Here is a 27,944-nt window from a genome sequence, read left to right as displayed (position 1 = left end):
GAGGAAACAAGATTTTTTAACCAGTGGCTACGTCACTCTACAAGAGAACGTGATATTTCACTCGACACATGAATAACCTCTATTTATTACACATAGTGTTTGAAATAAACGAGTTATAAAAATCACATGTGTACTGGTGAAAACATCACGTCAGTCACCCTGGTGTGTTGCTTGCGTCATCTAGACGGTATAGTTGACGTCATCTGGACGGTATAGTTGACGTCATCTGGACGGTATAGTTGACGTCATCCGTTGTCATTGTAATTTACTGACGAACTTTACGTTGCATAAGACCTTCACATGTCGGGCACCGCCTCTTGCACCGTGCCGCTTTAGAGAAATGCATGCGCATAGCCTAATCGGCGATAATACGACACAGATATGGGTACGCATGTAATGAAAATATACTTAGGTTTAAAAGTGTGACATACAATCATCAAGGGTAGCTGATCCAACCGCCTCGCTTCGAACGGCCTTCAAATGGTTTATTATCACACTTACGGGTTAGTGAAGGGAAGATAATTAAAAATTGTCATTCAATAATTGTGGTTTTCTAAGGCCGTGATATTTTTTTAAAGGGGAGCTCAAACAGTTTGAGAAATAAAGAAATTATTACACTCGCATGTGTGTCATGCGAATCTCTAGTACGGGTTCGTGTATGAGCTTCGCTTTCGGTCGGTAAATACAAGAATTCTGACACTCGTTTCGTGAAATCAGTACGACACACACGCTCATATAATAATCTCAATATACATACTGCATTTAGGACTTTTAATCCTGTCGTATTGTCAATCCCACTGAAATTCAGATTTTAGTTCTCGCTATCGCTAATTAAAGATCTGAAGACATCTCATTACGGGTCATGCCAGAACGACATTTTGCGAACTTTGAGCGACCAATGAATGACTAACAAAAAAGTCTACACCAGCCAATCAGAAAGCATCTTTCACCAGCTTCATTGTGCTTCCTTCAAACTGGCGACTATGCTTTGAAAATATATCAACTCAAAATTTGAAAACTGAACCAAAGAACATCCTGGAATGTCTTATAGATGACCGATCTTATACGGCAGTATTTACTACGGTCTGTGGGATGTTTTTTTCCCCGTTTCAAATGATTATCCCATTGAAGCGGATTCAGTCGCCCGTAACTGTCGTTCGGAATACCCCCTGTTAAATGTTTCGAGGTCGCATGATTGGAAAACACATTCCCTCTGTTACTTTCCTGATCTGATAAACGACGCTCTGATAGGTTGGATGAAAGGTCGTTCTGACGTGCCCGTAATGGGATGTCCTCAGATCTTTGTTTTGAGGTAGCGAGACCTAAGATCTGATTTTAATGGGGTTGGACATATTGGCTTCTTCTGATTCTGTTGATTGCTATAAAGTGGGAAGCATAGGCAGCGTATTTGCCGCAACCAATATCGCTTCCACTATTGTCGTGAGGTGAATCATAGAACTATAACGAGATATGAAATGGATGCATTTCTTGAGCTTGTTGTCCTTAATGTTAGTTCGAAACACATCATTAAGGAATCGCTTCGTTGGCAAAACCATTGTCATTGTTTACACATTACTTTAGATCTAACCTTTGGATGTACTGTCTTTGTACGTGGTTGATGCTTCTTTTGTGGAAGCGGGAAAGGAACCTTACCCTCAAGTATATTCTCTAAGTTCACGGATTTGGGTTTTATTTCCGAAGATATCTCGAGCTTTGGAATTGTAAGTTTAATGAACGACATTTAAAATTAATGGGGAATCAAACTTTATAACTGCAGAACAGTTCTATATGTTCTACAAATTACATTTTGCAATTATAATGAGTTACATGTACCATGTATGATGTGTGAGTAAATAGAGTTTCTATTTTAATTTGTCTTGGTGGGGGTTCAGAATGACTGAATCATAGAATCAAACCATAAAACGATTGCTCCGCACTGTACCAGGTCGTGGAGGCGAGCCCGGACCCAGAAAGGACGCTTCTTCAGTACTTGAGGACCAAGTGTAAGATACTTTAATCCCAACATATTTAAGTCTTAATATAATACAATCTTACCTGTGAAGATCCGGGAATGAATTGGTCTTCAGCAACCCATGCTTGTCGTAAAAGGCGACTATGCTGGTCGTAAGAGGCGAGTAACGGGATCGGATGGTCAGGCTCACTGTCTCGGTTGATCAATGTCACCGTATCCCAATTGCGTGGATCGATGCTCATGATGTCAATCACTGGATTGTCTGGTCAAGACTCGATTTTTACACACCGCCGCCGTACAGCTGGAATATTGCTAAGTTCGGCGTTAAACAACAAACAAACAAACCTGCTGCTTAAACTGTTTTCAAATTCAGTTCACCAATTTTCTGTTATATTAAATACTTTGGTAATTACTTAGGTCTGTACAATATGTTATAATATGTTACCGATGTAGTAATAATATGTGTTATTTTAAAGATATATGAAACTCATTGGGATTCTGTATTACAATCGGTACCCTGATTGTCGATCTGCCGACCAATGTTGATCGGATGATCATAATGTGTGACCTGGTTCGTTGTCATGTTGCTATCAACCTCTAGTTTGCCTCGAGTATATACCGATCGACGTGCTATGGCTGGAATAATGCTTGATATCACACTGAAAATTAATCAAAGCACGGGACTGATAGATGGACATGTGTTTTTGCATCACTTGTCGAAACAGCCGACTTCATTTTTTAATAAAAAGCTATCCTTTCTAGTACGTCTGACGGGCAGTAAGCTGGGATGTGGCGAGGGCGGATGCGGAGCGTGCACCGTCATGGTGTCCCGATACAACATCCACACGGACACCATATCGTATCCTTTTAAGAATAAACATATAAACTTCAAAATAGATGCATTGAATTCGATGGAAATAGTAACAGGAATTACTTCATCACCAAGCCACATTGGTATCCAAATACTTGTATTTGTTCATACCAAACAAACATACTTGGCTCACACATACGTCTTATAATTACCAACCATTAAATGTATCACCAATAGGTAAATATACACGTTGATATTTTTCTTTAACAACACTGCCACTACTCAATAAATGCGTGTCTGGCGCCCATCTGTTCCCTCCATGGTCTGGCTGTCACTACAATAGAGGGAATTGGCAGCACCAAGACCAGGCTACACCCAGTACAGGTAAGTCTGTTCCCTCCATGGTCTGGCTGTCACTACAGTAGAGGGTACAGGCAGCACCAAGACCAGGCTACACCCAGTACAGGTAAGTCTGTTCTCTCCATGGTCTGGCTGTCACTACAGTAGAGGGTATAGGCAGCACCAAGACCAGGCTACACCCAGTACAGGTAAGTCTGTTCTCTCCATGGTCTGGCTGTCACTACAGTAGAGGGTATATGCAGCACCAAGACCAGGCTACACCCAGTACAGGTTAACCTATCACACGAATTAGTAGTCTGTTGTGACAATGCTACCACTGTAAGTTACAATGTTATTGCTATCCTAATATATTTATTACCAAGTTCACATGCAATAACAACTTATGCTTGTTGTTTCCAGGAACGTCTGGCTAAAGCCCACGGGTCTCAGTGTGGGTTCTGCACTCCGGGCATTGTCATGTCCATGTATACTCTGCTCAGGAACAACCCACAGCCGACACAAGAACAGATAGAGGACAGTTTCAGTGGTACGTATACAATGCACCTCAAGTGATTAAAGTGCTCGTCGCTCATCCAGTTTTCATTGTCATAGTAATGGTAGTATATAGTGAATGTACAGAGAATGTGTATAAAGCGACAAAACCCTTTCCATATCCAATAGAAATATCTGCATTAAGCAGAGTGGATTGAATGATTCCGACTATATTATGAACATGTGTTTATGAATCACCATCAAATAGTAATTATACCAGGTATTCGCATAAAGATGAGCGTATCCTGTCCCACCGGTGGCATCCGTCACAAACAAATGCAAAGGCAAGTCAACTGAGCACCTGAAAATGGTCAACATATAGTACAAGTCAAAATAGGGAATTACATAGGGAAATCATTTTTGTCACTGAAGCTTCAAATTTGGAAATATCCTCCACATGTCTAAAATACAACTTTTGGAAAGCTTTCCTGAGGCCTTGAACTGATGCACTATATAACTGTACACTTAATGAACTATGTTAAATTCGCTATACTTCTAACCTTTTGTTTGATAGAGGCTTCAACTACTCTCGTTGGATAAAAGATTTATTCACAGAGCCGTACACATGTCTGACATCGACGATGCATGAATGTCAACAGACATATATATTCAAACATCAGGGGCAGTTAATTCTGATCATCATTTCCGGTTAACATACATGTACATGTATAAGATCAGGTAAAGCATATAATAGTGCAAATAAAACGTCCATAAAATATTAATACACAGTAACTTAGGTTTACATTCTGACAAACTACGAATATAACTGAGCAGCATACACATTTAAAACGTCAACCACACAACATATCTCGATTATCTGCCGAAACAGATTCCATACGGCGTAAAAGGCAAAATAGTGATGAAAATAATATGAATAGACCATTGAAATTCGGTGATGACACAAGTTTCGGTGAAAGGGGTAAGGATGTCCTGATCTGCCAGTAGCAATCAGCATCCACACAATTTCCATAAATTGGTCAGTGTTTGTTGCCTTATCGCTGTACGCCAGTGACTGGTATCCTGTGCAATGATCCACATCGTCGGGGTACCACGGTTCTCGTGTCCATTATTCTCTCAACAAGCTGCAACACAGTATGTTTGATTGTTGTTAGCACATCACTCGGCAATATTCCAGCTATTTGACAGCAGTCTGTAAATAATCGAGTCTGGCCCAGAAATTCCAGAGATATTTCACTCGACACATGAAATATCCTCTATTTATTGCATTTTAGTGTATTTTTACGCATCAATCGTTAGTAACACAGATTTGGTTGACAGGAAACCTTTGTCGCTGTACTGGTTACAGACCCATACTTCAAGGAATGTCATCATTTGCCAAGGTAGGTTCCTTACGTTTGTACCAACGTCTGGTTCAGAGCGGGTGAGTGAGTATGGTTTTATGGCGCTTTTAGCAATATTCCAGCAATATCACGTCGGGAGACATCAGATCTGGTTCAGAAGTTATAGGGTGATTTGTTTCTGTGACATTCATGGACACTACACTGTATGTCTTTATGTATGTCTGTAGTTACCGTTTTCATGTGTTTTGATATTACTGTAGTTAAAGGGGCAGTCAGGTGGCCTAGTGGTTAAATCGTTCGCTCGTCACGCCGAACACCCGGGTTCGATAGTCTACACGGGTATAATGTGTGAAGCATATTTCAGGTGTCCCCCGCGGTGATATTGTTGTAATATTACTAAAAGCGCGTAAAACCATACTCACTCACTCACTGTAGTTATTATAATATGTCATGGCAACACAGATTATTTGTAGTAATATGAAGGAATCGCGTGGTTCTTAACTATTCTCGAGTAGTATATAACGTTACAGGTTATTATGTTATTGTTACCCTTCTTTCTATAATGGAGAGTGACCAAATGCCTTAGTTCCCCAAACGTTTACTACACGAAGTCTCACGTAGGACCAGGCGGTCGGGTAGCCTAGTGGTTAAAGCGTTCGCTCGTCACGCCGAACACCCGGGTTCGATTCCCGACATGGGTACAATGTGTGAAGTCCATTTCTGGTGTCCCCAGCCGTGATATTGCTGGAATATTGCTAAAAGCGGCGTACAACCATACTCTCTCTCTCTCTCTCTCTCTCTCTCTCTCTCTCTCTCTCTCTCTCACATAGGACCAAGAAATGAACTATTTGGATGTGTTAATTTGTTTTGTTTATTGATATACATTGCTCACACGCATTATTATTATTAATCATTCATATTGAAGAACATTCACGCATCGTGATGTATGTATTATTGCAGGGTGGATGCAGAATGGGAGACCGATGTTGCCGGGTGAATGCCTCAGTGAGCAATTTCCTTCATACCAATATCATCAACGACTGCCACACCAGAGTTACTCACAAAGTCAATGATATTTCCATATTTACACTAATTACATACATATCAAGTCTTTTACATGTGGTAGCAGTCCTGTGTTCGTGGGTTCGAGGGCGGTCGGGTAGCCTAGTGGTTAAAGCGTTCGCTCGTCACGCCGAAGACCCGGGTTCGAATCCCGACATTGGTACAATGTGTGAAGCTCATTTCTGGTGTCCCCCGCCGTGATATTGCTGGAATATTGCTAAAAGCGGCGTAAAACCTAAATCACTCACTCACTCACTCGTGGGTTCGAATCCCAGTTATTCCTGATTGTGTTTCTGGGTTTGTCAGCACCATACCCGTGCTCGTGGGTTTTACCGAAGTGATAAACGTCTAAGATATGAATTATTTTGGAGTTCCCTCCAACCTAATTCGACATGTCGTCATGATGAAATACTTGGCGTTACACCCAACTCACTCCTTCCGGAGTATCAGATTAAGGCAACTAATTTTATCCTGTTTTCTCTTGATAACGCGCTGATGGATATTTGTCAATAATATATGCAAATCAAAACTCAGACGTGTAACTCTCTAAATTCCAGGACTCGTCTCCTGGCGCCATAAAAGGGTCAGGCGACGGTGGTTCAAGTGATGTCTTGAACGATGTGGCTGATAGTCACCTAAAGTATGACCCGACACAGGAGCCGATCTTTCCTCCAGAATTAAAGGTGAAATTAACTGGACAATCAGTCCTTAAATGAGTTGTCCTTCCACCTTTGTCAAAGTGTCCTATTGTCATATGTGTTTCATATTTCCTGAATCTGTGTCCACACAACAAGCATTTTGTTCTCATATTAAATAACTTGCTTCATACTGATTTCAGACCAAGTCTCATTTGTACGAGACTTCATTGAGATTCTCATCTGAACGCGTCACCTGGCATCGTCCTGTCACCCTGGGTGAACTCTTCGACTTGAAGAACAACTTTCCCACTGCCAAGATAGTGGTTGGCAACACAGAAGTAGGTTAGTAGCAACTGGCAGCTAGTTAGGCAGCCAATTAGGAGGACAATCTCACGGATGCTAAAACCATCCATCAATCCCTTAATGTTCAATCTATCTGATATCGTTATTATTTAATAAAGGTTTATCTAAATTTATTATTCTTTGCATTCAAAGGAATTGAAACCAAGTTAAAGAACATGGAGTATCCCATACTGGTTGCTGCTACTCACATCCAAACGCTGCATCAAGTTGAGACGTCAACCAAAGGCATCACGTTTGGGTCATCAGTTTCACTTGCAACCGTTGATGATGTGCTCCGTAAGGCAATTGCGGATGTGGCAGGTAAATATGGGTATAGCCTATAAAATAATTACAATGCAAGTTCCGAATATATGTTATAACAAGAAACACGCATCTGCTTAAAAATCTTAAATGTTGTTGTCTGTTTCAGAATACAAGACAAGAAGCTTCAGAGCCTTTGTAGAGATGCTGCAATGGTTTGCCGGTCATCAGATCAGAAATGTGGCGGTGAGGACGCCAAAATCATGCACAATAAAACAGCACATGCATTATCCTCCATGCTGAATATATTCTTGTAAATTATCTGCTATTCATATATCAATAACATTCAATTTTAAATCCAGACTCTAGATTATGAATATTGAAAATGACTGCTATGTTGCCATGTGATATTCTTTGAGTGAGTGAGTGAGTATGGTTTGACGCCGCTTTTAGCAATATTCCAGCAATATCACGGCGGGGGACACCGGAAATGGTACATTGTACCCATGTCGGGAATCGAACCCGGATCTTCGGCGTGACGAGCGAACGCTTTAACCACTAGGCTACCCGACCGCCCCTGGTATTCTTTGAAAACAATTGCGGTGGGATGTTCGCTCTTGACCTCGACGGCCCGGGTTCGATACTCCATGTGGGTACAATGTGTGATGCCCATCTGTTATCCCCGACAAGATGTTGGAATATTGTATTCTGCGACATTAAACCCGACTCGCTCATTCATTGTAAATACTCACATTTACATGATGATGCTAAAATAGATCATTACTTTATGGGGGCGCTGTGGTAGTCTAGTGGTTAAAGCGTGCGCTCGTCACGCTGAAGATCCGGGTTCGATTCCCCACATGGGTACAGTGTGTGAAACCCATTTCTGGTGTCCCCCGCGGTGATATTTGTGGAATATTGCTAAAAGCCGCGTAAAACACTGCTCACTCACTCACTCATGAGGTGAGGTGAGGTAAAATTGGGTTTAACGTCGCGTCCAAGATTATTGCACTTATATAGCGACGTGGACGTACGTGTATGTCTTTGTGTGGCTGCTTGTACTAGTCCGGACTGATGCCGATTTACAGTCCTAGTTTACTGAGATACCATGCCGCAGTTTAACATGAATGCCCCACTCAGACACAGTATACTGACTCCGAGCCGACCAGTCCTTGTTTTAGCCCCTTAATGCCGAGCGCCAGACAGGGTAACAACAAGTACCACCTTTTAACGTCTTTTGGTATGACGCGGCCGGGGATCGAACCCTGGACCTTCCGCTCTCCGGGCGGACGCTCTACCACTAGACCACGCAGGCGGCTTCACTCACTCATGACTTTATGTATGTCTTCAGAGCATCGGTGGAAACATAACGACGGCTAGTCCCATATCGGACCTCAATCCTCTCCTTGTCGCGGCTGGGGCAACACTCACTGTGGGAAGTAAACGTGAGAACATTCTTTTGTATACGTTCCTTTATATACAATAATCATGTGTATGTATTTGCGTAATCCAAGTGAGATGAAATGGGATTTAACGTCGCGTCCAAGATTATTGCACTTATGTAGCGACGTGGATGCACGTGTGTGTGTGTGTGTGTGTGTGGCTTCTTGTACTTGTCCGGACTGATGCCGATTTATAGTGCTAGCTCACTGAGATACCACGCCGCAGTTTATCATGAATACCCCACCCAGACACAGTATACTGACTCCAAGACGACTTGTTTTCTCCCCTTAATGCCGAGCGCTAGACAGGGTAACAACACGTACCATCTTTTAACGTCTTTTTGGTATGAAAACCACGGAGGCCGTCCGTAATCCAAGTACATGTATACATATGTGATATAATGACGCGATTGAAATAAGTGAAATATAAACGATAACATAAAATTATTACAGCTACATCATTGTCGATAAGTCGTTTTTTCTGACATGTTTGATAAAGTTATATTTCACTTCTCCGTTCATGTTTGTAAATATGACCCGTATAGAGGTTTTGATTTGGGCCGTTTTCGAAGGTTGATCAATACATTACATACTGTTCAAAACAAATTTACCCTCGATCTTAACAAGAAGAAGCAATTTCTCGTCATGTTCGCAATGGCGTTTACGTTTGTTTAAATAGCAGTTACTAAACAGCCATTCCGACGAAAGCAAACGTGACGGGAATCTATCACGTCCCTGTCGCGATCGTGGGGAGTTTATTCTGAACAGAAGAGTACATTTCTTCCAGACAGTGCCCCGCGAGATATCGTCATGGATCGTCACTTCTTCAAGGGCTACCGGAGGACTGCAATCCAAGCTACAGATATTTTGATATCTGTAACGATACCATACACATTAAAGGTAACTTCAGTATCATTTGGAGTTGTTCAGAGGATTGTATGACGTTTACCCCAATAGAAATACCGATATATATTTTACTGGCTTTTAAATACAAAAAAATCAACCTATCACTTCAGAACGAGTATTTCAGAGGTTTCAAGCAGGCTCATCGCAAGGAGGATGACATCTCAATAGTAAACGCCGGAATGCGGGTGAGGTTCCTGGAAGGAACCGACGTCGTGGAAGACCTTGTTTTGGTGTACGGCGGCATGGCAGCAACAACAGTATTGGCATCCAACACTCGGGCAGGACTCCGACAACAGTTAGTGAACATACTAATTATCAATACTGTTGCAATAACTGGCCAAGCCTGCTTCTGTTACATTCACAACAAACGCCCCGAATGTTGAAATGTGCAATCAGATGTTAAGAAGATTGACATATCATTGTTTGTGCATTAGGGAATGGAACGACCAACTGTTCGAAAAGGCTTGTGTGTTACTTGAGAGTGATCTCCCCTTGGATCCTGGCTCACCAGGTGGCATGGTAGAATACCGGCGTACTCTCACAACCAGCTTCTTCTTCAAGTTCTTTGTTGATGTCAGAGAAAAGCTGCACAGTTGTAAGGTAGTCACATTACAAAGATGATAAATGCAATGGATTGAGATTCGTGTAAAGATTAAAATCTGATAAGGTGGTATATTTACAGTGCGGATGTGCTAATTTAAATACATTTGCTCCGATTCGTTATGTGGGGCTGTAGGTTAGTTTGAAATGCAAAAGGTCACCAAAAAGGCCTCGACGGCGGCAATCACCTCATCATAATTGGCAGCAACTATACAACGCAGTGTGGTTTGAGTTTCGGAAACAGATGAAAGTCTGATGGTGCTAGGTCAGGATATTTTCTTCGATGGTTTCTATCAATCGACCATAAGTCTGTGGCATTGTTTGATCAACATTCGAGGCCTCAGTAAAGGACGATGCAATTTCCTATTTTGACTTGTGCTATATGTTCCCGTGTTTTTTTAAGGTGAACAATTGACTTGCCTTAGCATGTGTTTGTGACGGGTGCAACCGGTGGGACAGGAAACGCTCATCTTTTCGCGAACACCTGTTATCGTTACTATTTGATAGTGATTCATAAACACATGCTCATGATATATTCGGAATCGTTCAATCGACACTGCTTTCTATTGGATATGGAAAGTGTTTTGTCGCATTATTTATTATTATTATTATTGAGAGTCTGACCTCGTTGCTGAAAGTAAAACCATGAATGTCACGTTACTGTCCCAGTAAACCAAGGCCATGACTTTACCAACTTAAGCCACCATTTTGTACTTTGATGGGGGTAAAGCCGCATGTGTCCACTCTTTGCTCCCACGTGATGACCCAGCTCTCGTCCTTGGTTACAATTCGCATCACTTTATCAGGATTCTGCTGATCCTGGTCAAAAGGCTCATCGTCTGTGCTTCTTCGTCCTCGGTTAAATTCAGCAGACCATTTCATATTTTATGCTGGTACTCAATCACAGCTCGTTTCTCAGTTTTCGCAGTTTCTCTTCCACCTGTCAACCTCTCCGGTTTAATTCTCGAAAACAGATGCAGTTATCATTCTGCAACGTGGTGTTAATAATATTCTTTAAACACGGGTTGAAACCTTACATGTGTGTGAGTTGGGTTTAACGCCGCTTTTAACATTATTCCAGTTATATCACGGCGTGTCAGCTTAATGTAGCAGGAAAGACCGAAGTGATGCAAGTCTCAGACGTTTACCACTTCGGTGAAACCCACGAGCACGAACCTAGAAACATAATCGGGGCGAACCGGGATTCGAACCCACAATCATAGGATTCTGGCGTGCCCAAGGGACGCCACTCTGCACAGCGAATCGCGGCGCCTTAGACGACTGGGCCACCCGTGCCCCCGAAACCTTACATGACACAAAGCAATATCTATGAGACAAAGAACATGTATTTCTGCCATTGACTTTGATATAATAATGAACTCAAATATGATATGGGCTCTCACATAGAGTTGATGTCTTCTCCAGGAAAACGCACAGGATGATACAGGAGATGTTACACAGGCTGTAACACGAGGTTTGAGTGAGGGCGTGCAGTTGTACCAAGCTGTGGCACCCGAACAGGACCCGGATGATGCAGTTGGTAGACCACTTGTGCACACTTCGGCTCTCCAGCAGACGACAGGCGAGGCCATATATGTGGATGACCTGCCAAAGGTCGAAGGTTAGAGACAGACTGTATGCAACATCGACATGAACATAATGAAGAATACAAATTGTACAGTAGCCCAAAGTTGTATAATGCCCCACGATTCGTAGGGCAATGTTGAATGTCTTGTCAACGTGTCCCCGATTGTATTCCCTCCTCCCTATCTATGAGAATCACAGTGATCTATTTCATAACACACCAACCGCGGGCACGGGTGGCCCATTCTTCAAAGGTACCGCAATTCACTGTGCAAAGTTGTGTCCCTTGGACACGCAGAAACCTATGATTGTGGATTCGAATCCCGGTTCGCCCCGATAAAGTTTCTAGATTTGTCAGCATCATACCCGTGCTCGTGGGTTTCACCGAACTGGTAAACGTCTGAGACCTTCATCACTTCGGACTTGCCTCCCTCATTAAGCTGACACATCGTGATATAAATGGAATACTGGTTGATGCATGTCATCGTATCCCAATTGTGTGGATCGATGCTCATGATGTCAATCACTGGATTGTCTGGTCCAGACTCAATTATTTAAAGACCGCGGTCATATAGCTGGAATATTGCAGAGTGCGGCGTTAAACAACAAACAAACAAACTCTTAAGTCACAACAACACCAGGGAATATACATAGAAATACACTGGGCAATGCACTCGGCAATGATAGACGGATGGTCAGTCTGGGTACAATTCCACACAATTGTTACGTAATTGTAGACGAGAGGCTTGACGTATTTGGGACTTCTTCTTAACGGAAATCCAAACGGGAATTACGATAGATATCACCAGTACAAGACAACAAGGATAACACAAGAATACAATACCTAAAAGAGCCTGCAGACATACAGGCGTTTAGTTAATTCGACTTTATTCTTGCAGGTGAGCTGTATGCTGCGTTGGTCATGAGTACAAAGGCACATGCTAAACTAGTGTCTGTAGATCCTTCAGAGGCACTACGCATGCGTGGGATTATCGACTACGTCAGCCTCAAGGACATCCCCGGTTCTACAACATGGGGTATGATTGTACCTGACGAAGAGGAAATATTTGCGTCTGAAAAGGTTGGCATTGTACTTAAGGTTCATATTAATGACGCTTTATTCTGTGTGTCATAACTTCATTCCATTAAACATATTTGACATCATAAAAAATGAATTAGATAACCGAGGATGTATGTGACAATTCGTGATGATAAAATCATGAAGATTCTTTATAAGATGTAATCATTCGATGTAATTGTGTGTTCGCGAACACCTGGTGTCATCCATGATTTCTAATAATCTATTCAAATTATTTGAATCAATGTTTTGCCTTTTACGTCTGAATGAATTTCTTTCCTGGGGTAATCGACACTGTTAGAGAATAATATCTGGCGTTGTCTTCTTGTTGTAGTGTATAAAATATGCAAATGATTAACCTTTGGCGTCCAGGTGCTATTCGAAGGCCAGGTGATCGCGTGCATAGTAGGAAGGTCACAACAGGCGGCTCGGAGGGCAGCCAAGAAGGTCAAGGTCGAATACGAGGAACTAACACCAGTAATTACAATAAAGGTATGCAAAAGTAGAAGGAATTGGAAAATACAATTCTTCTATTATACGGAATAAGTATTTAAATATTAGACTTTTTCCAGACAGGACAGAAACGTTCCAAGTGAATCAAATTTCCTGGTAAACGAATCATTGTTACGGCCAGCGCCGACTTCTAATATTCATTTGTAATGGCGCTTCAAGTACTCAGTGACAATGTTGAGGATTCTGAAGATAAGAGTGATTATTGTTATTGCGCCGCTTTTAGCAATATCCCAGCACCATCATGGCGGGGGACACCAGAAATGGTCTTCCCGGTATCTGACCTGGGCCATCGACATGACGAGCGAACGTTTTACCAACTAGGCTGAACAAAAGAAATATCGCATACGTTTCTTAGATAAGATTCCCTGTAGTGAGTCCCAATATATAAACAAGATGGCGAAAAGGGTATATCAAGTGAATATGTGTTCATATAATTGTAGGAAGCCATTGAGGCCAATTCCTTCTTCGGACCTGAGGTAACAATCGAAACTGGTGACTTGGAAGAAGGATTCGGGGGATCCGATCATGTCATTGAAGGAGAGCTTCATATTGGGCCTCAGGAACATTTCTACCTGGAGACTCAAGTGGCCGCAGCGAGACCCACCAATGAGGATGGAGGAATAGAGGTCATCTCTAACACACAGTTTCCGTCGGGGACTCAGGTATACATTGCAATTTATTATCACCTGGCCGTGTTTAACATTTTTGATCAGGCATGTAGTTATTCAGATGTATATTTTGTTTAGACGTATAGAGATTATAGATATATGGACGGGTGTATTATATTAATTATTTTGTAGATTATAGATAATCATGCATATGTAGATGTGTACAATATGAATAAAATATACATAGTTAGGTAACATATAGGCTTGTATTGTCTCCCATCACAGCACAAAGTTGCAGCAGCACTGAACATCCCGGCAAACCGAGTAGTGTCGAGAGTGAAGCGTTTAGGTTTGTATACCCTCATAATATCACTTCATCTCCGACTTTTAGTCAATAGTGGTATATATCTTTGAGCAATATATCGCCATTCTACAATACCTAAATAGCCAATATTTACACTAAGTATCTCTAGGCAACAGTCTCAGGGGTCTTTCATCCAAATGTTCAATGTCGGCAAAGACGATGCGATGAGTCTCAGACATTGTTCTCTTGTAATAATGGCAATCATTAACTGGCATACTATTGTACATGGTAAAATCTTATTTGCTGGGATTGTTAATTTGATCGAGCCTGATCAATCATATATACTGAACCGCAAAAGAAACGTCACCCCAAGTAACATTACATGAAAAGTTGTCATTTAAATATCTGGGTAATTTTTGTTAAAGTTTCTAAAACTTAAGATTACTTTGTCCGGAAAAATGAAATTTGATGATAAAAAACGAAGCAGATGACAATAAAACCGATCGCCTGAAACGCATCACGGCAACGGCCATGGTTACCCGATGCACGTGAGTTCCGTGCAAATTGAAATGCACATGCGTTCCCCCATTTCTTGCCCTATAAAAATCCACCCAGATCGGATAACATTCATTCGTTATTGAATTGCTACCACATGCCAAGACTGACAAGAAATCAGCAACACCAACCGCTTGGACGATTGCGAGCTGGGCAAACCGCCCGGCAAGTAGCCAATGCATTTCAAGTTCACGTAAGGACAATATACAGGCTACAGCAACGGTACCAGACCACCAATACGATAGATGACCGACCACTTAGGATCGTCAGATTGTGCGACAGCATCTTCAAGATCGCTTTATTACTGCTATCTAAACTCCTTGACAGACCATGGGGACACACCAGCGAGTCTGGCCACGTCGTGGAAAACGTTATTCGGATGAACATTCCAGAACATCGGTGAAGGGAGAGGCAATGGTGTCACAGCAGCTCGATACACTGACCAAGTCTTGAGACCAGACGACATACCTCATTTGGCACGTCGCTGCAACCCCGAGTTTCAGCGTGATAACTCCCGTAACCACACTGCGAGAGCAACAAGAGACTTCCTCCAACAGAATGGCATCAGAACCATGCAGTGGCCTGCCCTCAGTCCCGATTTAAATCTCACTGAGCACCTGTGGGACGAGATTCAAGGACGGCTGAATGACGTCCGACCAAGGCCGACAACTGCAGCTGAACCGCGTCGGGCGTTTCCCAGAATGTGGGCTCAAGTGCCTATGGCCTTCATCTACCGCCTCATCCATTCTATGTATCGACGTTGCACGGCAGTCATCAATGCACATGGCGGACATACTGACTTGTGATGCCATTTTCTCAGAGACTAGTCTTGTGTTTCACTTTAAGAACATTTGACACTTTAATTTCAATCTTGATGATCAGTTGTGCCAAGTTTCATCTTTCTAATATGTTTCAAAGTATGTTTACAGTGTTTGGACAAATAAGGTTTCTCAAATATTTATCAATGGTGACGTTTCTTTTGCGGTTCAGTAGATATCAACACTCTTCCCCCTATGTATTTTATGCAGGGGGTGGATTTGGAGGCAAGGAGGGTAAGACGAATATGGTAGCTCTCCCAGTAGCGGTAGCAGCAGCAAAGTAAGACCAAGATGTATTTGTAATTCATGCCTCGAAAACATTTTATTACATCCTCTCATAACACATTATTTTACAATAATGACAATTATATGTAAAACTGATGTATGTAAAGGACTTAAAAGGTGTTTCAGCAACGACAAACATTTAAATGTAGAATGCTTTTTCAAATGTTATATTATTCTGCGTTACTATCCAAACCAGACCCGTCGAAATATTTGAATCAGTGAACAGTAAGATCAGATTATCAGAGAGTCGTTAGACACGTTATGCATATTATGTCATACTGAACCTACGAACTGTTTAATGGGTTAATCAGATATTCTGTGTGTCAACGCGCAGATTAAACCGCCCAGTCCGGTGCATGTTGGAGCGAGACGAGGACATGGTGCTGACAGGGGGGAGACACGCCTATTTGGCCAAGTACAAGGTCAGGAGGAGGTCCTTGTGAAACTCCTGGTTTGGGCGTTTTGCTATCTCACAATATTGCAATAAACAACATTTCCTTTACCCGCATTTTTCTTTGTACTTCAATGAAAATCGCAGAAAGTATGTGAAAATCAAATAATATAACCGCTGCCTGAGTTCTGTCCTGTTAACAGCTGGTGACTGTCACAGTCCGCAGGACCGCAGGTCGATTTTGACGAAGGATGCAAACGTTGTTTCTATTATACCAACCAGACACCCTAGTTGTTTGTTAATAGCTATATGATACAGCTTTGTGTCAAGCTGGGCAGTAGGTGAACATGTGTAACATTTCTGTTGAAGAGACGTTGCTGACCTGCTGATAGTCTTATTAAATAACAAGAGTCTCCTAGACCATTTTCATCCTCTATTTCTCCAGGGCTAGCCTTTCTGTAAACCTACACTAACCCCTTGATCCATTCCCGTGGGTCTCGCAATCTCAAATTACCTTGAATTCAATTGGCAAATATGATTGGCTACGCTACGAGGTCTAACGGACCATTCAGAATGCGAGTTACAAACCAGCCTCAATATTGGATTGGGTAGTCCCACTGAATTTGATCAAGGTTGCGAGAAATTGAAAAACTGACTGACACGCAAATGAAAGCCCTCAAAAATCTGTTTGATGGATATCTTCACTGGCGGTGACTTTGGTTTCTAGGTAATACAAATTACCTCCCTTACACTTTCCCTTATGTCGACGTTTGATTGGTCTGTGAACTGTTAATGAAAATCAGTGACGGGTATTTTGCGATTGCAAGAACAACGGGTCTTGATCCAGGCCCTAGTGAAGGTTACCCAAATGCTAGCCATGGTGATGTAGAGGATGGGCCATTGCATTGTAGGATACTGCTTTATGAAAGTATGGATTCCAATTTACATTACGATCGAAAGCAGCGTGTCATGATTAAGTGTGTGCATGATAACACGTTACAAACTTATGTCACCGATTTGTTCACAAAATAGATGTGACATTCATACTCCTTTCATCAACATGCGGGGCGGTCGGGTAGCCTAGTGGTTAAGGCGTTCGCTCGTCACGCCGAACACCCGGGTTCGATTCCCGACACGGGTACAATGTGTGAAGCCAATTTCTGGTGTCCCCCGCCGTGATATTGCTGGAATATTGCTAAAGGCGGCGCAAACCATACTTACTCACTCACTCACTCATCAACATGCACAGGGATATCCCGTCAATCCGGATTAGATCGTCCCAAGTATAACCGTCTGGATTAATGAACCATGGACGTAGTAATGTCCTCAATAGCCATGTAGTGGTAGTCGTCCTTTTTCATCTTAATTTCAAAAGTGATAGACATACGTTTTTACATATACTTCATATCGATGATTAAAGGTAACACTGGTAGCTCATTTCAAGGGCTATCTCCAACGAATATTTACATTATTAGGGGGCACGGGTGGCCCAGTCGTCTAATGCGCCGCGAGTTGCGATGCAGAGTTAGGTCCCTTGGGCACGCCAGGAACCTATGTGGGTTCGAATCCCGGTTCGCCCCGATTATTTTTCGAGATTTGTCTGCACCATACCCGTGCTTTTGGGTTTAACCGAAGTGGTAAACGTCTGAGACCTGCATTACTTCGGGCGTTCCTCCCACATTAAGCTGACACGCCGTGATATAACTGCAATACTGTTAAAAGCGGCGTTAAACCTAACTCACTCACTTACATTATTGTGCTATTTTTAGAGCCAGTGTTTCTTTACACTTAGTATTGTGGTAGTTATAACACCACCGTATTATGCAGATATAGAATTCCACTGTGACGCATTTAGGTCACGTGTTACTTTAGGTCTTTCTGTCTTTGAGCATCGATCGATGGCTTCCTTTTAGTATTACATCTTATCGGTTTATTTTAACTCTTGTTATTCAGTCGATGGGTCGTGTAAGGCTTTGCTCGCATTTGATAAGGTATCCGCCCTTTAGGTTGGATTCACGAAGACTGGACTGATCAAGGCTCTCGATGTCAATCTCTTCTCCAATGCTGGTTGCACTCTGGATCTGTCACATCAAGTAAGCTATGTTGAGAACAGTGTTAGTTGTGTTGTTAGTCCGAAAACGCCCCAGTTCCATATCCAGAGATTATTATTGCAACTGGTTATTGATATAGTAGTAATTGTGAACACTGGTGTTCTGTCATGACTGGACTTACACTTTGCATATTAATGGTCTTGCTGCTGGAAAATGCAAAAGAAACTTTACTTCTCAGTTGATTTTATCATATGTTTGATTTTCAGTAGTTGTTGAAAATATCTGAAGTTACCGATATTATACTTAAGCATATGAACTGCCCTGGCACTTCGTCAACACTCAAAGAATACTTCTACACCATTTTATTCTTTTTTCTTTAAAATATATTTTGTTTTAAAACTTTAAAAACCTTTAAAAGATTTTTAGCATAATACACAACTTCTGATCCGAATTTTAGACATTTAGTTTCACCACAAATTTACATTTCAAACATGGTGGGGGCCATGTGGTTCCAAAGGAGGTCATTGGACCAGTTTGTTTTTTACACGAACTGACCCAGCCACAGATTACTTTTTTACAAATTGTATAGTGCGGGAATGAGTGATGGTTTGATAGACAGTCAAATTTTATAACAGTTCTTTCAATTTTCAATTACATAAAAAACAAACTCGGTATACTTTCTTTTGCCTCCACTGTAGTGAGGAAGTTCTTTCAACAAGGACATGATAAGCGATAACACCAAATTCAAAAGAAGTTATTTTGAAATGTCTAATTCATAATAATATTCTATTAAGTTCTTTGATAAAAGTGGTAATAAAAAACATGATGTGATCAAATAAAAGTTTAATGTGTGAAGCAACATATTTCAAATGATCATGAATGATTTCGTTCTTAAGCTGCTTTGAACATTTTGTTCGGCATGTCAGCTTGATCATGATTTGGACGGAAAGCCTTAAGTGATGCAGGTTTGCGCGAGTAAATATGAATATATTGAACGCTGTATATTCCTACCCGTAGGTGATGGGTCGTTCTCTGTACTCCAGCGACAACGCTTACAACATCCCCAATATCAAGGTGACAGGGCATGTGTGTAAAACTAACACTGCCTCAGCCACAGCATTCCGGGGTTTTGGTACTCCCCAGGCGATGTTGGTGACGGAGACGTGGATGGATGCTGTGGTGGACGTCGTCGGGAGATCGGCTGTTGAGGTACCGTATTTCTTTGCTAAAGGGGGCGGTCGGGTAGCCCAGTGGTTTAAGCGTTCGCTCGTCACGCCAAAGACCTGGGTTCGATTCCCGACATGGGTACAATGTGTGAAGCCCATTTGTGGTGTCCCCCGCCGTGATATTGCTGGAATATTGCTAAAACCATACTCACATACTCAGTCTTTGCTAAAGATAACTTAATGAATAATCTACATTATTTCTGTTTAGATTGTACGGTATAATTTTGCATTTGCTTGTTGGTGAAATTGTTAGTATATTTATTACATGTTTTGAGCGCGCCATGTAAGAACCAATGTAACTTTCATACCATGAATATGTGATTTCACTAGTTCATTTCTCTAATTAAGTTTTTCTCGACACTCACAAGGTACGAGAAATAAATCTGTACAGGGAAGGTGAGATGACCTACTATGGAATGGAGGTCAAGGGCGCCAATGTCAGGAGCATGTGGGATCAATGTATCAGCCAATCAGATTACGTCGTTAGACGGAACCACGTGGACGACTACAACAGGTGTGTTAAACATACATTTAGGGGTTCTTTAATAATAACTGTAACTGGTAGTTGTCACTGGTTAAATCAGTTCTAATGTGTGGTTAAATTAACATTCCATTCGTTTCAAATGTAACATATATGGCATGGAATGTTCATGATCTTTTCCTATGAGACTCAATTAAAATAAGGTTAACATTATTAAGAATGTCAAACATGGACAAAATATTTCTGTTATTTCTTTAGTTTTATTCAATTTTTTGTCTGAATATAATAAATAAATGTTGTTTGACACATGTATTGAATGTATATAAGCAAACATCGCTGGAAGAAGAGAGGGCTGGCGCTAATACCTACCCAGTACGGAATAGCGTTTGCAGCTCCCATCAATCATCTGAACCAGGTGTGTAAGTTTTGCATATGGGAGTGAGTGAGTGAGTGAGTGAGTGAGTTAGGGTGTGTAGCTGCTTTGAAAAGTGTTTCAATTCTGTCATTATGTGTCACGGCAGATTTATGTGGGAGGAAAGACCAGAGTGACGCAGGTGTTTTTATACACATGAACGCCAGTATTGGTGGCGTAACAAGAATGGTTTTATTCAACATTAAATCTGGTAATTATTATTATCATTATTGTAGCCAGGACTAAAGAACTGACCGCCTCCGTGGTCTAGTGGTAGAGCCCCCGCCCGGAGAGCGGAAGGTCCGGGGTTCGATCCCCGTTCGCGTCATACCAAAAGTCGTTAAAAGATGGTACTTGTTGTTACCCTGTCTGGCGCTCGGCATTGAGGGGCTAAAACAAGGACTGGTCGGTTCGGAGTCAGTATACTGTGTCTGAGTGGGGTATTTATGTTAAACTGCGGCATGGTATCTCAGTGAGCTAGCACTATAAATCGGCATCAGTCCGGACTAGTACAAGCAGCCACACTGCCACACAAACACACACACACACGTCTATTGGTTGGATTAAGGAACGAACATTGTATATTCGGGTGGGTAGGTTATACTGGTTGTTTAAAAAATTAATATAATTTGTTCAATAACATATGCACTCATATAAAGGAGGTCGATGGTTTGATACCCGGCCGTGTTATACCAAAAGACGTTACAAGATGGTGCTTGTTGTTACCCTGCCTGGCTCTCGGAATAAAGGGCCTAAAAGAAAGGACTGGTCGGCCCGGGGTCAGTATATTGTGTCTGAGTGAGGTATTCATGTTAAAACTGTGGCATTGTATCACAGTGGGCTAGCACTATACAAAACAGACAACGCACGCACGTCGCTTTCCAAGTGCAATCATCTTGATCGCGACGTTACACCCTACCCTTATATGAATAATTATCATTTGAGAAGTCATCTCCATATTTTTAATATTTTCTGAACCTTGTGTTCCAGGCATGTGCTCTAGTGACAGCCTACATGGATGGTTCGGTGCTGCTTGCCCACTGTGGAGTTGAGATGGGACAAGGACTGCACACGAAGATGAAACAGGTGAGCTACATCATGTGCAGCTGGCAGTGAGTGTGTGTGCATGCTAGATTATGCATACTAAACATATACCGTATTCGACGTAATAAGCGCCCTGCTCTAATAAGCGCCTACGGCAATATTTGCTAATATATTGGCTAGTGAACTATCCCAAATAGCACCCCTTCCGATTGATCAATGTACTCAAGACTTATTTATTCGCGTATAATATGCACTCGTATGTTATATGCAACCTTAATTATGGAAAAATATATATGTCGTATATAAACATTTCAGGCTGTCAGCATAAACCACGAAATTTATCTTTCATCTGTTTTTTTTCACCAAAATGATATTCTAATAAGAGCCCCCTATTTCTAAGTTTGAGAGCGCCCTGTGAGCTTTTTACGTCGAATACGGTATTTGAAGACAGTACCACGGATAGGCGGCCTTTCAGTTGTCATTTGGAAGACAAGCAAAATTTAAGTGAGCATCTTTCAGGTGGCTAGCCGCGCACTGGGGGTCCCCGTGGAGAACATCTACACACAGGACGTGTGTACTGACAAAATCCACTTCACAAGTGCCACTGCTGCCAGCACTGGATCTGATCTCAATGGAGGCGCTGTTCAGGTATTGTGGCATGACTTCGTCATGTATCAAGATGTTGTAATTTCCCTCCTCCTTGGTCTAGTGACAGTGCGTCCGCACGGAGAGCGGAAGGTCCGGGGTTCGATCTCCGGCCGCGCCGTACCAAAAGACGTTAAAAGATAATACTTGTTGTTACCCTGTCTGGCCCTCGGCATTAAGGGACTTAAACAAGGACCGGTCGGCTCGGAGTTAGTATGCTGTGTCTGAGTGGGGTATTCATATTACACCTCGGCATATTGACAGTAGAACATTGTCATAGTCTTTATTTGTTGTTTGACGCCACACTGCAGCATATCATAGCCTGTCGCCGCGTTCGACCAGCATGGGTAGCGGGGATCTATCCTAACCCAGAATCCCAACGTAATGACATTATTGTTCATCCTCATTTTTCAGAACGCCTGTGAGATTCTGTCCAAGAGACTGCAGCCCTACAGGGACGCCAACCCGAAAGAGACGTTGAAGGATTGGGTGAGCGTCCATACCCATGATGACGTGATAGCGACCATGCATGATCATAATAAGGAGCGGTGGTAAAATACTCTGAGCTCTACCAATGTTTCCTAGGGCTTTCCTCCCACAAACACTCACTCTTTCACTCACACGCTACCGACTGTGGTTTTCCGGCTCCTAGGGTGTACATCTCCACGGGTAACTTTGCAATATATGATTGGCTGACAGTTAAGGTCAAAAGATCATGAAAACTGATGACGCGATTTCAATACGCCCAAGGGACGCAACTCTGCATAGCCACAAACAACCCCATATCATAACCGTATTCGAATTCATTACAAACACTCGTAACACATATGATTGGCTCAGAGTGATTATTATTTTAGGACTAGTTCTACTGTTGGAACAATTGTGATAAATTCTATTAAAGACAACTGCAAAAATCGCAAGAAATTTCTTCATACCAAAACTAATAAATACCTTATGTTATGATGAATCGTAGATGCGTTTATAAAGCCGTCGCCTACTGTCAAATGTCATGGTGAATATGGGGGGTATTCAGAAAATGCTGACAATAATGTATTGGAAATATTATACATGTTTTTGTGTTTATGTATGTGTGGTACCTCATGCATACAATGTTTGTGTCAATGTAATTGTTAATAATTTCTCCAATGCTCATGAGAACGATAGCCTGAGATATTTTGATAAAAGTTAATATCAATTATGATTCATCAGTTGAAGTATATTTCTGTGATATTTCAGGTAACAGCCGCATACTTCGATCGGATACATTTGTCAGCAGCGGGATTTTACAGGTGCTTCCCGAACTCCTGTCCTTTGAGCTTTTTGTTTGGTTCAAGTGAATGAGTAAGTGAGTTGGGTGTCACGCCGCTTTTAGCAATATTCCAGCAATATAACGGCAGGTGGCACCAGTAATGGGCTTCACACATTTTGTGACCCATGTGGGGAATTGGACCCGGGTCTTCGATCTGACTAGCGAACGCTTTAACCACTAGGCTACCTAGTGCACTGTTCGAATCCAGGTTCGCCCCGATTATGTTTCTAGATGTCAGCCCCATACCCGTGCTCGTGGGTTTAACCGAAGTGGTAAACGTCTGTGACCTGCATCACTTTGGGCTTTCCTCCCACATTAAGCTGAGACATAATAAGCCGCGATATAACTGGAATAATGTTAAAAGCGGCGTTAAACCCAACTCACTCACTCACTCTCAACACAAGAAGTTTTACAGGTAAAATGTACATAAGCTTCGCGAAACGATGAAATTTATATAAATCTAGCTGTTACTAACGGTGACTACCTAACGCTTGTCCCTTTTCATCTCATTGGTGGAATACTGTTAAAAGCAGCGTTAAGCCCAACTCACTCACTCACTCCTTCGAGCAATGAGATTTCACCATTTTTGCTTCATTATATTAACGTCGTTTGGCGATCTTTTAATTCAAAATTAATATGAGAGTAAATGTGCTTAAATATGCATAAATTATTTCAAACGAAGTGAGACACAGAAAACATAGTTTAATAAAATTATTGATGGATAAAAACACCATAAAATATTGATAATTTCCAATGTGTTAAGAATGACGAACAAAATTTATCAAAATATGTATATACGTTCGAGTTGTAGATTTTTATTTACGTTTACACATGCCATGACATAGATTAAATCTTGTTTCGCTGAATTATGTAAGCCACAGGTTTCATAATAATCACTTCGGTCTGACCTATATTATCTGTCCATGATTAATTCAAGCACAGCTTGGGTTGCACGGTAAATCAACCACTTCGTGTTCATGAATACTCCAGAACAGAAGTAGTAGGCTACCGCAATATTCTCCAGAGGTTTGTATTCAGTGAGGATCCTTAGCGTCAGGCGGCACAGTGGTTCGAGCGTTGTCCGGGGACGCACAACCCCGGGTTCGTTTCTCCTTTAGAGTTCGCGAAGCATATCCATGGTTCCCTATATTGAATGTAGTCTGTTGTACTCAAATATTTACAAATCCAGAACAGAAGAGTTGGAAGTGGATCCTGCAACAGGGAAGGGCCGCTACTACAGCTACTTCACGACTGGTGTGGCGTGTTCTGAAGTGGAGATCGACTGTCTCACGGGAGACCATCAGGTTACATGACACGATCAGTGATTAATAAACATAAAAATATTGATAATGTTCATTAAGATGCAACTGAACTGACGTACTATATTCACGAATAATTCGTTGTAGTTGACAGAAATAGTACCCGTGAAGATCCGGGTTAGAATAGGTCTTCAGCAACCCATGCTTGTCGTAAGGGGCGACTACCGGAATCTGGTGGTCACACTCGCTGTCTTGGTTGATCAATGTCATCGTTTCCCATTTTCGTGGATCGATGCTCATGATGTCAATTACTGGATTGTCTGGTCCAGACTCTATTATTTACAGACCGCCGTCTTATAGCCGGAATATTGCCGAGTGCGGCGTTAAACAAAGAAACAAACAAGTAAACAAGAACGGAGAATGTGCTGTATTATATCATTAATATATCATGGTGATCTGTCACCCAATGGGTGATAGCGTGAGTATCTCCCATACTGCCAGGCATGCGGATACACAGTGGCATCCAGAGAACAATCTCATCACTGTTGGTTTTGTCAAATGTAGTCCTTCAACACAGAGAAGCAGAACTCTGCAGATGTCTTAAATTTAAGCTACTTGAAACCTGTGGAATATCACTTAAGAAGAGCGGAGAGTTTTACCTATATATAATGACTGTATTTTAGGTTTTACGGACTGACATTGTGATGGACGTTGGCAAGAGTCTCAATCCCACCATAGACATTGGTCAGATAGAAGGTGCATTTATGCAGGTTCGTACATAAGCTGTGAACACCATTATGTGATGTGCAAATGTAGGATCCGGAATATCAGATTTCTTTCTTGTAAAATTGAAAAAAAGCATGGTTCTTAACCGCTTACATGGTAAATGATAAATGCACATATAACGACCTGGAAACGTAAAAGAGGAGTGAGTGAGTTTGATTTAACGCCGCTTTGAACACTATTCAGTTGATTTGAGAAGAAGGCGTATGGTGTACAAACCTTACAACATAATCGGGGCGAACCGGGATTCAAACTTGTAACAATATCTCGGTTTGTTCCGGTTTATATTATGCTATGCAAGAACCGGAAGTGCTCCGGCAGTTAAAAACCTCGTGTTTAAATGAACACGGTGTTTTTTGTTTGTGCTTGGTAGCCACAAAACTACAACTTGAAACAGAACCCGTTGCGTGGCTAAAGGATGCAATTCTGCACAACGAATTGCGACGCCTTTGACGACTGGGCCACCCGTGGTCTTCTTGAAAGAGGAAGGCGTTAAAGTCAGATAGAGGTTAACGTACCTTATGTTACCTGTCGTGTTTTATGCCTGATTGGGTGAAGAACCATGCCAAACGTTCAGCGAAATACACTGTGGACAAAGAGTACACATGTGTTTCAACAGTGTCTAAGCTGTTGACGTCTGTTTCCTAGTGATATGGGCTGTTCTGTTTAGAACAACACAAGACCACGCCATCGGGGAGCATACTGACACGGGGACCAGGGACCTACAAAATCCCCAGTTTCAAGAACATTCCGATAAAGTTCAACGTCAGTCTACTCAAGGAAAGCTGCAACCCTAAGGCCATCTACTCGTCAAAGGTTTGTGATTAGATACTTCCAATAAACAGGATTATATGATATTATATTGCTTTGTGCATTAACATTATGCAATATAAATATATGTTTTGGATTATTTGTTTGTGGTTTAACGCCGCACTCAGCAATATTCCAGCTACATGATGGCGGTCTGTAAAAAATGGAATCTGGTCCAGACAATCCAGTGATACGGAATTGGGATACCATGACATGCATCAACAAAGTCAGAGAGTCTGACCATCCGATCCCGTCAGTCGCCTCTCACGACAAGCATGCATATAGATTGCTGAAGACCGATTCTTACCCGAATCTTCACGGGGTCTATTTTTTAATAATCTGACGTCACATACATAAAGATGTTCGCAACAACACAAGCATGTTGTTATCTACTGCGTATATGTAACTAGAACCAATGTATCTGACATATCCAGTAGCTAGTTGCAAAGATTACCGCCATGAAAAATAAACTATTGATTGTTCTGTGAAACATTTGCTTGGTCATGGTGCCAATAGGTTTGTGATCACCATGTGTTACTAAACTCGAGTACTTTAATAGGGCATCGGTGAGCCTCCTCTGTTCCTGGCGTCGTCGGTGTTTTTTGCCGTCAAGGACGCCATCAAGTCGGCGCGAGAGGACGCAGGGGAGAGTCGTTGGTTCCGTTTGGACAGTCCGGCCACGCCCGAGAGGATCCGGATGGCATGCCAGGATCAGTTCACCAAACAGGTGAGACAAGTGAGCTCTATACACTTATGCCTTTGTAGAGCACAATATGTTCCAAAATGAATATTACTACTAGCATTAGAGACACGGTGGTCCAGGGATCTACTTTTGTTTGTTTGTTTGTTTAACGCTGCACAATATTCCAGCTATATTACGGCGGCGCGTAGCGAGTCTGGCCACCAGATCCCTTTGGTCGCCTCTTACGATCAGCAAGGTTGCTGGGGATCACTTCGTACCCGGAATCCCCACGGGGTCCCGGGATCACAGACTTATGCAGAGTTGTAACGTTCCAAGACGCTCTGATTATTATCCGAGTTTTACTCTCCCTTTCCTTCCAGTTTGCCCCTGCCGAGGAGGGGACGTTCAAACCATGGTACGTGGAGCTGTGAGGAACCAGGAACACCAGGATTCAACTATCATTAAATATATATGAATGCTGCATAGATGCTTTGCGTAATAACACTGCACATTAGAGGCTTCGATAACAACCTACACGGAAAACAATGGCTTGGATGTTGATTTTACGCTATGTGTGTGAGTGAGTATGGTTTTACGCCGCTTTTAGCAACATTCCAGCAATATCACGGCGGGGAACCAAAGAAATGGGCTTCACACATTGTACACATGTCGGGAATCGAACCCGGGTCTTCGGCGTGACGAGCGAACGCTTTACCCACTTGACTACCCGACCGCCCCTTTGCCCTATGTAATCATGTTAATGTTTTGTGCGAGGACAAACACTGGTGGCCTAATGATGGCATAGCGAATATTAATATCAGGTATGTACGATGACTAATGTGCATGGTTATGCGACTCATGCACGATCATCAAAACATGG

General features: G+C 42.1%; 1 pseudogene; it reads left to right on the top strand.

Annotated features, from left to right (window-relative positions):
* The first annotated feature begins 2,778 nt into the window (after positions 1–2,778).
* On the top strand, positions 2,779–27,944 carry LOC139442826 (xanthine dehydrogenase/oxidase-like; annotated as a pseudogene).

The sequence above is a fragment of the Haliotis cracherodii genome, unplaced genomic scaffold (genome assembly GCF_022045235.1).
Source record: "Haliotis cracherodii isolate W230 unplaced genomic scaffold, xgHalCrac1.p SCAF_5, whole genome shotgun sequence".
In the NCBI taxonomy this organism is placed as follows: Eukaryota; Metazoa; Mollusca; class Gastropoda; order Lepetellida; family Haliotidae; genus Haliotis; species Haliotis cracherodii.
This window is presented reverse-complemented; position numbering and strand designations above follow the sequence as displayed.